The sequence below is a fragment of the Panicum virgatum genome, chromosome 4K (genome assembly GCF_016808335.1).
Source record: "Panicum virgatum strain AP13 chromosome 4K, P.virgatum_v5, whole genome shotgun sequence".
In the NCBI taxonomy this organism is placed as follows: domain Eukaryota; kingdom Viridiplantae; phylum Streptophyta; class Magnoliopsida; order Poales; family Poaceae; genus Panicum; species Panicum virgatum.
Window position 1 is genome coordinate 15,385,707 of NC_053139.1, and position 14,032 is coordinate 15,399,738.

The 14,032-nt window shown below is 48.4% G+C and overlaps 1 pseudogene; it reads right to left on the minus strand.

The window, feature by feature from the left end:
- Positions 1 to 9,208: 9,208 nt before the first annotated feature.
- On the minus strand, positions 9,209 to 13,436 carry LOC120701949 (annotated as a pseudogene).
- Between the last annotated feature and the right edge of the window lie 596 nt (positions 13,437 to 14,032).

The window sequence follows — 14,032 nt, forward strand, 5'->3', positions numbered from 1 at the left end:
ATCCCATAGGAGTCCGCTGAAGGTGATGCCTATAGATCACGCGTAGGCGTCGCAGGGCTTTACGGGCAGCTTTTCGATAGGTGTCCGGAAAGCGAAAACCAGTAGTGGAGATGAACCAAGGGTCCACATCTGGGTAGCGGGTGCTTCTTGCCACGATGATCATCAGGTCGCACTGAAGAGTGCCCTTGGAATCGTACTCCAGGTAGAGAAACTCTGGTGGGTCCACAACTCCGATGCGTTCCAGGCTGGGTATCAATAACTTAGGAAGGCCGGGCTCTGCGTGACAGATTCCGCCGATCCATCCATTGTCAGCCATCTAGAACAGGGCAAGAACCAGTGGAGAGTGTTTGTGTGAATAAAGGGTTAAGGAAGGAATAATCCTAGTGTGAAAGGGCCTAAGACAGGGTTTCGTTCCTAGGGTCACATTCTACGGCCAACTTACGGCTCTGATACCACCTGAAGCGTCCCCTCATAAGAGAAGACTTAAATGTGTTACAAACATCAGTCCCAGGAGGCTGATGACACATTTATTATATCAGATGGTTCATTACCGTACAACTCTACGCGGTAGTGAGCAGAGAAGCACCACTATCGCGAGGATTACAATCCACACACACGCAATGATATTAAATATAAAAAGAAAGTCATCAGAGTCTTGCGCCATGCGGTAGCTCCTGCGGGTGACCCTAATCCACAGGCAAGGCTGAGTGCAGGACGGTACCCCTACTCAACGTCGTCGGGTACAAAGTCTGGATCTTCTTCTGTAAAAATAAAGAATGGGGTGAGTACAAACGTACTCAGCAAGTCCAACCACACCCACGGAGGGGTATAAGTAGAATATAATGCACAGGATAAATCAAGGATAAGGCTAGGGTTTGATTTGCGGAAAACAATATTTTATGCAGGGGTTCATTTGAAAGAAATCATTTCTAAAACCAGTTTTCTTATACCGGGTAACACAAAGAGTTGATCCACACGGGATCCAAGTTTTAGACTGCTACCGGACTCCTCATCCGTCGTAGCACACGGCACAACTGCCGGACACATTTCCAAAACAACTCACGCACACCCATCCCATAATAAACACTAGTTGTGAGACCACACCATAACTCGCTCAGTACCGTGGGCACGGACTATTCGAATAGGTTTCAACTCTGCAGAGGTGTGCAACTTTACCCACAAGCGGGGTACCGCAACTCGATCACCTTAGTGTCGGTGCAGATCCCAACAAAGCCATTACCCACCTTAGTTAGACCTGACTAGCCATCACGGGTTGCACCAAGGGGTCATCGACCGTTCACCTAGGTTTAACCGGGGCATAAGTCACTCGGGCTTATCCCTTCTCCTTAGTCACCCGTTGCCCTCAGCTCTCCTGATGGCTATCAGACTGACTAGTGGGATTATGCTAAGCCGTTGCCCATACAACGGTCGAGTGGTTTGCACGATAGAGGAGTTAGGTGAGATGTAACACCAACTCGGTCCTTAGGGGTGACAAGATGGATATCTCCCTTCTTTGCCCTGCCATTCCGGCATGAGCACACCAAACGGCAAATCACACTGAAATGCCATCCATCCCGTCTGGACTCATCTTTCGAAAATCCACTTTTATCCCTTCCCACACACACACATTTTCTTTGTAAAACGAGTTGAAATGTGTATAAGTTTCTAAGCGTTCTAGCAGCGATTAACGTCCAAACAAAATCAGACATTAATCTAGGTGGTCAAGGAATGGTTATCACAAATCAAGGGGTGGCTATCCAACCGTGTTTTCATGCAAACAAGTCATATGCAATTTTGTAAAAGAGGCCAATAGATTGTGTTTATAAAAACTAGGACAAATGCATGCATCAAAGGGCGGGATTGAACTTGCCGTCTTCGTAGCCTTCTGGGAGGTCCTGGTCGAAGCACTGTCCTTCGGGCTTGGGGTCGCGGAACTGGTCCTCGTTCGCGGGCTCACAGTACTGCTCGTCAACGGGCTCTCCTTCGTTCACACCATGGTCTACGACACGTACAAACAAACACACAATCAAGAAAAAGAAATAAAAGTTTTATCGTTGAGCTCGAATCGGAAATAATCAAGATATAGAGTTTGGAGTAATATTTTTAGGTGGTTTCCTAATGGTATGGCCAAAACTATGTTATGAGAGGCGTGGTAAAGTTTCGGGTCGATCGGAGTTGTTTTGGCGCATGAAATGATAAGCCGATCGAGTTAAAGGTTTAAATCCGGAGCTTTAGGATTATTCGGTGATTACTTTATAAATGAGAAGGGCTTAGTTAGAGATGTTAGTGCTACTCTAAAAATGAGCTCGACAGAGACCAGGGTCACTGAAAATTATGGTATAATAGTTGGGTGGAATTTAGGAAAAAGAATCAATGGAATCGGAGTTGAATTGGAAAAGATACGTGGGACATATGGCTGGCTGTTTTAATAATTCCGAAAATGATTAATCCTAAATGGGGGAGGGGTTCACGTGCACGTGCTAGGCTTTAATTGGGTTGGGCTAATGGCTCATAAGCTTGGCTGCTGATTTGGGCTTGGCGATTGGTACTGGGCTGGTGGAGGGGTTCTTTAGACAAAAGAAAGGAAGGAGGGGGCTTTGGGGAAAATCCCCTTTCTTCTTCCTCGCGTCGACAGAACAGGGGACGGGAGAAGGCCGACGGGAGGGGGTTGGGGCGCCGGTGCTCCGAGGCGAGACGGCAGCCGGGAAGTGAGGAAAAAGGGAGAGGGAGCCGAGGGGAGTCTATCCCCCTACTCACCTCGGGTGGAGGCGGCGTGAGGTGGCCTGGCCACGGCAGCGGCCCGAGCTCGGCGACGGCTCTGGTGGCTGCGGTGCCGCAGAGCTTGGGAAGGGGAGGTAGCGGCCGGAATGGCTTGGTGGTGGTGGAGAGCAGCTTGGGGCGCCTTTTATAGGCAAGGAGAGGCGGTGGAGGGGAGGACGCGGTGGCCGGCCGGTGCTTTGCGCACGGGCAGTAATGGCGGCTGGGACCGGCGCAGCGTCGAGGAGGCAGTGGCATGTATCGGCTGCGAGGACGGGGTGTGCAGAGGGCGTTGGCGCGTAGCGGGGAAGGCGCGGCCAGGGGAGGTCGATGCAGCAGATGTGCGAGCTCTGCTCACAGCGTGCGCGAGAGCCAAGGCGGCGGCGCGGCGAGCCACTGGCGGTGGTGTTGTGCAGAATCGACGGGCGGCACGGGAACAGGGTGACAAGACCCGTCGGGCAGGGCGCGTGCGCGGCGTGGAGCTCAGGGAGCAGCGTCCAGGCAGGGCGGCAGCGGCGAGGGCGGGCGCTGTGCGCGGCTGCGTGCGCATGAACGGCGCTGGGCGGAGCAGCGAACGCGTGTGTGCAGCAACGGCTTGCACGGCGAGCGGCGCGGCACGCGGTGCACGCGTGAGCGAGGGCGGGCGCGCGTGGAGTCGGCCGGTGCGGCAGGCGGCTTTGTGCGCCGAGCGCCTCGTGCGTGCGCGCGCGTACGGGGCGAGGAACAGGGGCTCGGGCGCGCGCGTCAGGGAGGAGAGGCAGACGCGGGGTAGGTGGCTTGGCGTGGCACGGCCGCGAGCTCGGGCGAGCTCGGTGCACGCATGGGGGAGCAGGCGCGCGGGGCAGGTGAGTAGGGTGTCGGGGTCGAGCGCGCGTGAAGGAGGGCGGCGCGCCGAGTTGCTACGTGGAGCGGGCCAGGAGGCGAGGTGGAGCCGGGCTGGCGTGCACGGGCGCGTGCGGCCAAGGAGCAGAGAAGAGAGGAAGGAGAAGGGAGAAGTGAGAAAAGAAAAAGGGAGAAGAGGAAAAGAAAATGGAGAAAAAGAAAAGAAAAGGAAAAAGGAAAAGGGAAGAGAGAGAGAAAAAGAGAGAAAGAAATTAGAAACGGGAAAAAGGGAAGTAAAATGGGGAAAAAGAAAAAGGGAAGAGGGAGAGGGGGAGTGAGTGCGCGCCGGCAGCCATGGCGGGGTGCGCGGGCCAAGGGAGGCATGCGCGGCTGGGTGCGCGGGCTAGGGGAGGCAGCGGCGCGTGCGGCCGGCGATAATCGCGGTCGGCGGTCGTGTGTGGGCGACAGGCCGCCGAGTGGCACGGGATGGGACGACGGTGAGGAAAAAGAGAGAGAGAGCGAGGTACGGTCGAAAAATAAAAGATGGACACGACGAATGGAATCGGGTGTTCGGGACAGAGAAAAGATTCCGGAAATTAGGGTTCAGGGTTTAGGAGGATCTCGAACTCAACGACGAAAAACTTTTGAAAAAAAAAATTTAGCGCGTGATTTATTTCGGTGGATTTTGGGATGTTACAGATCTCAACACAGTGTGTGCATGCTTTGTATCCCTTGTTCGAATGTACTGACAAGTTACTAAGAGCAGGCCAGTCATTGATCGTTACGAACAGCAATGGTCGTAGGTTGAAGTTTTCCTGTTTGTATTCATCCCACATCCGTACACTTTCATCGCCCCAGAGCAATAAGAGTTCTTCGACCAATGGTCTTAGGTACACATCAATGTCATTTCCAGGTTGCTTTGGACCCGGGATAAGCACTGGCATCATAATGAACTTTCGTTTCATGCAGAGCCATGGTGGAAGATTGTACATACAAAGAGTCACAGGCCAAGTGCTATGACCACTGCTCATCTCACCAAAAGGATTCATGCCATCCGTACTCAAACCGAACCTTATGATTCTCGCATCCAAATCAAATTCAGGGTACGTTCTATCTATTTTTCTCCACTGCGACCCATCAGTGGGGTGTCTCAACATCGAGTCTTTCTTGCATTCCTCTTTGTGCCATCGCATCAACTTAGCATTATCTTTATTTCTAAACAGACGCTTCAAACGTGGTATTATAGGCAAATACCACATGACCTTCGCAGGAACTCTCTTCCGGGGAGGCTCCCCCTCGACATCTCCAGGATCATCTTTTCTAATCTTGTAACGCAATGCACTGCATACGGGGCATGCATCCAAATTCTCGTACTCGCCTCGGTAGAGGATTCAGTCGTTAGGGCATGCATATATCTTTTGCACTTCCAATCCTAAAGGGCAAACAAGTTGTTTGGCTTCATACGTTGTGGCAGGCAATTCGTTGTCCTTAGGAAGTATTTTTTTAACAAGTTTGAGTAATTCACCAAATCTCTTGTCGGATACACCATTTGTCGCCTTCCATTGCAGCAACTCCAAGGTGGTGCCAAGTTTCTTTAATCCATTTTGACAATCTGGGTACAAAAACTTACGGTGGTCCTCTAACAACTTCTGGAACTTCAACATCTCCATTTCACTCTCACAGTCTGCCTGCACATTGTACAATGCCTGCCCCAGATCGTCGCTGGGATCATTTTCTGCTACATCTACTTCGGGCTCATGGGAATATCGTCATCGAATGCACCGATTCCAGCATTCCCGGGAAAGTGGTCGTCAAAATCTTCTTCTTCATTGTCTTCCATGGTAACCCCCTGTTCTCCGTGCTTCATCCAACAAACATACTTCTCCATGAAATCATTTGCAAAAATGTGGCTGTGTAGGATTCTTGAAGATGAGTAATCCTTGTTATTGTTGCAATGAACACATGGGCAGCACATAAAACCATTCTGCTTGTTTGCCTCAACCACAGACATAAAATAATGCAGGCCATCAATGAATTCTTTCGAACGTCGGTCAGCATTGTACATCCATTGCCGGTCCATCTGCATTTTAAATAAATCGATTTGAATTCTTTACACATATCGAATAAATAAAATATATCGAATCTAAATTAAACTAAATGTAACATAACATGAATAATTAAAAGATATGCAATATCCATCATACATCTCGATTAATTAAAAGGAGTACTTAATCCATTACAGAACTTAACAAAGGAGTACTATACATGAAACTTAAAAATTCGGACAACAACACATAGGTTTCAACCGTCATTGCGTTGGAACGTGGAATGTTCTAACGGATTTCTTGCTGGAGCAGAAGAAGATGGCGGAGTTGAAACCTCCGAGCGGATTTCTTGCTGGAGCAGAAGAAGATGGCGGAGTTGAAACCTCCGAGTTTGGTGGTGACGAACCGTAACGCCGCAATAAATCATTAAGATCAAACGGAGGTTCCTCGCCCCTTGCCATGCATTCTCTATATTCTTTTCCCAAATAACGGAGCACTGCCCTATGAAAAGCACTAGCTTTTTTGGACCGATGACCTACTCGAGTTGTGCCCTTCTCTCCAGAAGGACAATGATCACCCCCACCGGCGCCACTCCCTCCAGCTGCTGAAGCCATATTTTACTGAAAAATACCTTTATTTTCCACAAAATCATAAATTCTTACCATTACAATGCAAAAATTATTTACTGTTACAATTACAATGATCAGATTAATAACTCTTAAAAATAAAAATGAAATCATATAAAAAGACGAAATGTATCTTTAATCCTCAAGAAATCTCTAATTAATTGAAAGAAATCTCTATAACTTCTAATTACTTTGACACCCTTCAGTTTTAGGAGTACACTCTTTTCAATATCCAGAAACCCTCTAGAAGAAAAATAAACCTTTATTTCTGAAAATGTATATATCAGTAACCTCAACCCTGTGGTGATGACACTACCTTTCGGGGGGACACGGTGCGGTACAAGGATGTCACCAATCGGCCAGTCGCAGCACCAACATTTACGATTAATAGGCACATCACTTGGCACAGGCAGTGTGCTCGTTGATATGCTCTCAGTACAACAACAGTCATGCTGACTGCGTCAAATGCTGTCTTCTTATCAATCGGAAGTGCTGGTGATGCGACCAACCGATTCGCGACATCCTTATAGCGCATCGTGTATCCCCGAAAGGTAGTGCCATCACCGTTGGATGGAGATTAACGACGTATACTTGTTTCAAAATAAAGATTTTTTTAGCTTCTAGATAGTTTCAATGTGAGCCTGAATAAATACATCACTAGAGTGTCAAAATAATCCATTCATAATACAAAAAATTCTAATATACTCATTTCATTAATTTATTCATGAATACAAAAATCAACTATCCACAATATGGTCATATATACAAGTACATCACATGAAGTGTCTACACTCATTCTAAAAATTTCTATTATCCACATACTCATCTAAATCTAAAAAAAAATCACACCTACATATGCAATCTAGCTAAATGTCCAAGAAATGAGCTAGCTACACATTTTCTCTATTTCTAAAGCATGAAATGAGATATACAAGCCAAGGAAAAAGAGAAAAACAAGCCCCAAACCTTTAGCGCCGATGGATGGACGGGGAATCAAAGATCTTCACAAATGTGGTGAAGAAATGAGCAAGAACTCCTCTCTCCGGAGCCAAGAACAGCAAGAAACAAGTGAGCTGAATGGCTCGGGCGGGGGGAGAGGGAAAGGGATAAGGGGGCCAATGCCTTTTTGTCCTGGTTGAAGACACCAACCGGGACAAAAGGGGGGCCTTTTGTCCCGGTTGGTGGCTCCAACCGGGACAAAAGGCCCCTGTCCCCCCGCTGGCCCGGCTAGCCATTGGACCCGGGACAAAAGCCACCTATTGTCCCGGGCCCAGAGGCTGCGGGACAAATGGCCTGGAACAAAGGCCTATTCTGTAGTAGTGATTTCAAACCGGATCACCATACACCAGGGTGCAGCTACCCAGCAGAGCAAAGACCCCCTTCCCCCCTCTTCATCTGTGAGACATATTGGGCATGGAAAATTGCAGCGGTTGTGCAAGATCTCCATCAATAATAGCGTCGAAAACGAAAGATCTACCAATTTAATTGACTAAAATGTCATGATCTAGTTTTTTTTTCAAATGCTCGGCAATCATTGCAAGATGTAAATATCATGTTCATGATCTAGTTTACCAGTGATAATGATGATATTCTCTCTCCAATATTTGTATCTTGAAATGATCTAACAATTTAAACTAAAATATTAAATTGGTAAATCATTGCAACATATAAATATTTTATAATTGGTTATGCTTCTCAACTTGCTTTCAGTGTTTTTCTGTTTCCTCTCTTATTTAACTTGCAAACACCGTTCCAAGAGCTCAACATGCAATTCAGTCACACATGTCCGACTTACTAACACTCCATAAGAAAATTACCTAACAACAATACTTGATCAGGAACCACTACTTTTCACAATGAAATCGAGAAGCAGGATGTACCCATGAAGCACTTTGCCATGGCTGACGTCGTAGGGCACCTCAAACGTACGCTGGTTCACGTTGCCAAGGAATTCAAGCTTCCAAACAGCCTTCAATATGGACGTCTATGTAGTAGTTTTTAATTAATCCATTAGAGATAAAAACAATATTCGATGGTTTTCTAGGACCCATGAGAGACAGCCTTCGATATGGATGTCTATGTAGTAATGATTAAAATAATCTGTAACAATGCCATGTAAATTGTAAATATATGAACAATACAGATTGTATCAAATTAATCTCTCATCATTTTCAATTACAGATTACTTTGGATTTTCAAGATACATAAGCTATGCATTTAGATATAGCCTACATTTAAATGTATAGAAAAACTATATAGATACCCTAGAAAAGCCAAAATGGCCTATAATTCAGGATGGAGAGGAAGTATAATTGTATTCCTGCATGTATAAATGGTACTAACAATACGTAATGCGGAAACAAAGGTTTATAAATACATTAACCAACTAATAAGCATTGTGTAGAAAGTTGCATCATGTCGCTATTTTCAATCAGCAGGTTTACAGATTAACATTTCTCCTAATGTGATGACCACCGTGTGGGCTTCATGCAGTATAGATTAAAGATGAGGTAGTACATACTAAATTTGAGCAAGAAACAATACATATTATAGAAAATCATTACAAAAATTTAGGTAGGTTACATGAAACAAATAATTTAAAACACAACAAAATACAAAAGGCTAGTCAGGCAGGTATATGAGAGAATCATTTTTTCCATCAAAATGATTAGGCAAGGCCACCAAGCATTGCCGATGCCGGTTGGGAGTAGTGTCTTCGTAATTGCAGCACACATATTAAAGGAGAAGCCAGCACGAGCCACTTCCATCTTTCAAACTATAAAACAGCAGATACAGTGTGTTTTGGGAAACTAATAAAGATGAACATATTGTACTATATATGCTAGAAAACCATAATCTTTTTTGTATTTTTTTTGAACGTGATGGCAGGAGCTCTGTCTTTCAATTAAGAGCATGAAAAGAAAAGAGTTTGGATACAAAAAAACCATATACTTGGATTCAAGAATCCTCCGGTGATCGGCTTCTCTTGTTTCTATGCGCAGCCTTGAGAAGCTCTGTCAACACGGAGGGGCTGCTCACCTCCACATGCCTGTACCCCTCCGTTGCCAAGATGGCGTCAAGGTCTTTACTTGATCCTCCAGTGATGAACTCGATGCACTTGGCCTTCAGACGTGCACAGTTGAACTGCTCTGCTAGAGCCAATGTTGATGCCACCGTCCCAATGTCCACGCCAAGGGACAGACATTGCTCCGACATTGCCTTGAGCCTGTCTAGCCCGTACCTGTCTGCAGCTACCAGCAGATGCTGAGCGATCACCGTTCCTTGGACCGCCTCTTCAGGCTCTTCTGGCTGGTCGCCGGCAAACTCATCAGGCACCATGTCCGTGTAGATGAAGCGGAGCATGGCCTTGAACACCTGAGCGTCCATGCCTCTGATTTCGACATGCCGGGAGGCCTTCTCCTCCATCTCCCCGAAGATGTGTTAAATAGTTTGTTTGTGAAAGCAGGTGCGGAAGGGCTGCTGCAGCCCCTTTCTCCAAGAATTTCAGGTCAGCGCTTATCCTTATACGCCGATGATGTTGCTTTGTTCATAAGACCAAGTGTAGAAGAGCTGCAAGTCACATGGGAAATTCTCAATATTTTTGGGTCGGCTTCAGGGCTGCACACAAACCTGCAGAAGAGCAACATTATTCCCATCAATTGTGAAGAAAACTCCATGACAACAGTAAGCAATACCCTCCCATGCAGCATATCTGAATTTCCCTGTACCTATTTGGGACTGCCCTTGTCCAACAAAAAGTTGAGGAAAATTGATCTTATGCCTTGGATTGAGAAAATAGCAAACAAGCTTCCAGGTTGGAAAGCAACACTCATGAATAGGGCTGGGAGAATCACTATGGTCCGGTTTGTTTTATCAGCCATACCTATCTACTTGCTGATTGCCATCAATGTTCCAAAATGGTTCATTAAGGCAATTGATAAACTCAGAAGAGGTTTTCTTTGGAAAGGGAGGGAGCAAGCCAATGGCGGCTGTTGCTTGGTCTCATGGGAAAAAGTCATGAGACCTCTTGATCTTGGTGGACTGGGAATTCCTAATCTGGAGGTTATGGCATGGGCTTTACAGGCAAGATGGCATTGGCAAAAGAAAACCCGAGCTGATCGACCGTGGAATAATGTTGAACTTCCATCCCATCCTAATGCTTTGGCCCTACTTGCTGCTGCTGTGAGGACTGAATTGGGAAATGGAAATAACACTCTCTTTTGGACAGACAAATGGGTGCATGGTTGTTCTGTGGAAAATCTGGCACCTAATGTCTTTGCATGTGTGCCTCCAAGAATCCGTAGACGGCAAACTGTGTCTGAAGCATTGACTAATGATGCCTGGGTTTCGGCAATAAGGGGAGGGCTTAATTGGATAGGAATTACAGAATATCTGCAGCTGTGGGATTGTGTCCAAGATTTCCAACTTTCAGAGCAAGAAGATAAACACATTTGGAACTTGGAAGCCGGGGGATGCTATTCCTCCAGATCTGCATACAGGGCTTATTTTTTTGGGTCAGTACCATTTGAACCTTGGAGAAGGCTTTGGAAGTCCTGGGAACCAAACAAATGCAAAGTTTTCCTTTGGTTGGCAATCCAAAATAGGTGCTGGACTGCGGACAGGCTTGCAAAAAGAGGATTACCTCACCCGGATAAATGCCCACTATGTGATCAAGAGGAGGAGACAGTGCAACACTTGTTGACTTCTTGTGTGGTAGCAAGGCAGGTTTGGTTCAACTTACTGCGCCCAATTAACCTTGGAAATCACTCGCCCAGGCAGCGGGAAAGAAGCTTTGCTGATTGGTGGCGAAAAGTGATCAAGAAAGTGCCAAAGGATCTTAGAAAGGGTGTGAATTCTCTAATTATTCTAGGCGCTTGGATGATTTGGAAGCATCGGAATGCTTGTGTGTTTGAAGGAGTTGCTCCATCTGTCAACACCATCATGAGAGAACTTAAGGATGAGCTCAGCCTTTGGTGCCTGGCCGGCGCCAAGAAGCTGCTAGGCCTGGGATTAGTCGCTGTACTCTAGTTGGTGAGGTCAGGGTGCTGGTCATGGTTTTTAGTTTGTATTTAAGCTAGTCACTCTGTATTTTTCTTAAACCGACTCTCATATTTGGTCCCTATATGAGAGCTGGGATTGTAATTGTATGGGATATTTTTTCTTCTCTTTAATACAAAGAAGCGCAGTTCTCCTGTGTTTTCGAAAAGAAAAAAAATCTCCCCGAAGAACTCGGCCCTGAACACAGGAGACCTCGCAGCCAGTATGCTCTTGTGCGCGGCGAAGGACTCGCTGGACACGGTGAACGTGACGTCCGCTCCGACCCGGCTGCGCAAGAGCTTGCAGAGGTCTTTGTGCATGTCGGAGGCCGGCAGGCGGATCGCTTTCAGGCAAGGTTCTAAAAAACGCTAGACGCTAGGCGAACGCTTGCCTATGGTTTAGAGTTTTTTGTGATTAAACGTAGATTGAACATGATTAAACGTGTGTTGTGATTAAACGACACTGTGATTAAACGCAACGCTTGGCCACCGTTCAGCGTTTAATTAAGATTAAACGACGTTTAAAAACGTTTTTTAGAACACTGCTTTCAGGTCCCTGAACACGGTGACGGTGCATTCCACAGCCAACTGAGCCGGAGCTTCTGAATCCCTACCCATCCCTCTTCCAATAAAAACTGGAAAAGTGCAATCCGAGGGATGCTTGAAAATTTTGGACACCTTCCTCGACTCCCTGGTGGGCACAACACCGGATCTCTGGTACTCTACTAGCCGGCCGTGCAGACTCACCTCCACACCGTGCGCGCACGCTCCTCCGAGGAAGGCAAGCGTGATGTCTACCCAGTAGGCATCCTGGTGGTGACGGTCGTCTGCGGCGGAGAAACGGATCTCTAGGTCACAGCGGTCGACGGTGCATCTGGACTTTATGCAATTCTTACTGTTCCCAATGGCGGCCCTAGTGACGTAGAAGTCGTCGATCTTGAGCAGGTACATGGATTGAACGGCCTCAGAGAGCTGAGTGCAGGTGAGCTTGGGGCTCCATGGCGGCGGCTTGATCCGATGTGATGAGCTGGCGCTGAGACCACCAGGTACTACGCTTTCTTCCAGCATGTGCAGCCTTGAGAAGGTCAGTGATCACCAAGGGGCTGCTCGCCGCCAGCTGCTTGTACCCCTCGGTCGCCAGCACGGCGGCAAGATCCTCCGGTGATGAACTCGACGCACAGGGCTTTCAGCCGCGAGCAGCTGTGCTGCTCCGCTAGAGCCAGCGTTGACGCCACCATGCCGGCGTCCATGGCGAGGGCGAGCCTGCGCTCGCACAACACCTTGAGCCTGTCCAGCCCGTACCAGTCGGCGGCGACGAGCAGACGCTGCGCCAAGGCCGTCGTCGCCGCCGCCTCCGCCTCCGGCCTCCCCTCAAGCTCCGGCACCGCGTCGGTGTAGATGAAGTGAAGCATGGCGTGGAACGCCGCGGCGTCCATGTCCTTGATCTCGACGACGGGCCCGGAGGCCGTCGCCTCATCCTGCATCGTCCCGCCGAAGAACTCGGCCTTGAAGACCGGGGACCTCGCGGCCAGCACGCTCTTGTGAGCGGCGGCGGCGGCGGGCTCGCCGGAGACGGCGAAGGTGACGTCCGCCCCGGCCTGGCTGTCCAGGAACTCGCCGAGGTGCTGGGGCAAGTTGGAGGATGGCACGGCAATGGCTCCCTCTGCCGCTGGTGGTTCTCTGAACACGGTGATGGTGCATTCCACCGTCCACGAGCAGGCGTCGAACTCGCCTAGAGATGCTCTGGCCCTGCCGACGCCGATGTAGAGGGGAAGGGAGCGATCCAGGGGGCGGCGGAATTCTCTGGGCGCGGTCGCGATCTCCTTGAACGCGACGAAGTCGTCGTCGTCGTAGTAGTGGCTGCCCCGGCAGCTGCCGGCGGTCATCCGGGCGCTCAGGGTGGCTGTCACGCTCGCGCGCGGCTCGCCGAGGAAGACGAGCTCGAGTGCCGGGCAGTAGTGGTGGCCGTGGGCGAAGAGTGCCGGGCGGAAGCGAATCTCCCAGCAGTCTTCGCCGTCGACGATGCACCGGGAGGTGAAGCAGCGGTCGGCGTCGTCCCTGATGGTGGCCGTGGTCATGGAGAGCCCGTCGACCTCGAGGCGGTGCACGGAGGTCACGACCTCGCGGAGCTGCGTGCACGTGTGCTTCATGGTGGTGGAGAACTGGAGATTGGGACCGAGATCGCCAGCCGAGAAGCGCCGCCGCGGCGCCGCCGGAGCCTTCGCCGGCTAGGTTTTTTTTTTGTTGTTGTTGCGAGGAAGGGCCTCATAAATTAATATATGTGTCAGGCCGGCCTTTGGCCGGGCCGAGCCTGAGCTGCGCAATTTGGAACCCGGACCAAAGCCCAAATAGAAACTGCAAGAAGCTAAGGAGACATTATCACACTCTCTCATTGAAAAAAGGAAAAAGTCTGTTTTATCTCCTCCAACTATCACGAAAGTTTGGTTTTTCTCCCGCAACTACGAAACCGGGTACTTCACCTCCCTCAACTTTTCAAACCGTGCATTTCACCTTCCTCGAGTGGTTTTGAAACCTCCCTCAACTTTTCAAACCGTGCATTTCACCTTCCTCGAGTGGTTTTGAAGACTGTTTCACGACAGTAACCGCGGTCTGCTACAGTAATCATTGTTTTTGTCTTTTTCTTTTTTTAAAAAAAAATTCAGTTGAATCTTTGAAAAATCATTGTAAATTATAGAAAAATCATAAAATGAAAAATTCAATTTTGTTGGACTCCACATGAGAAGAT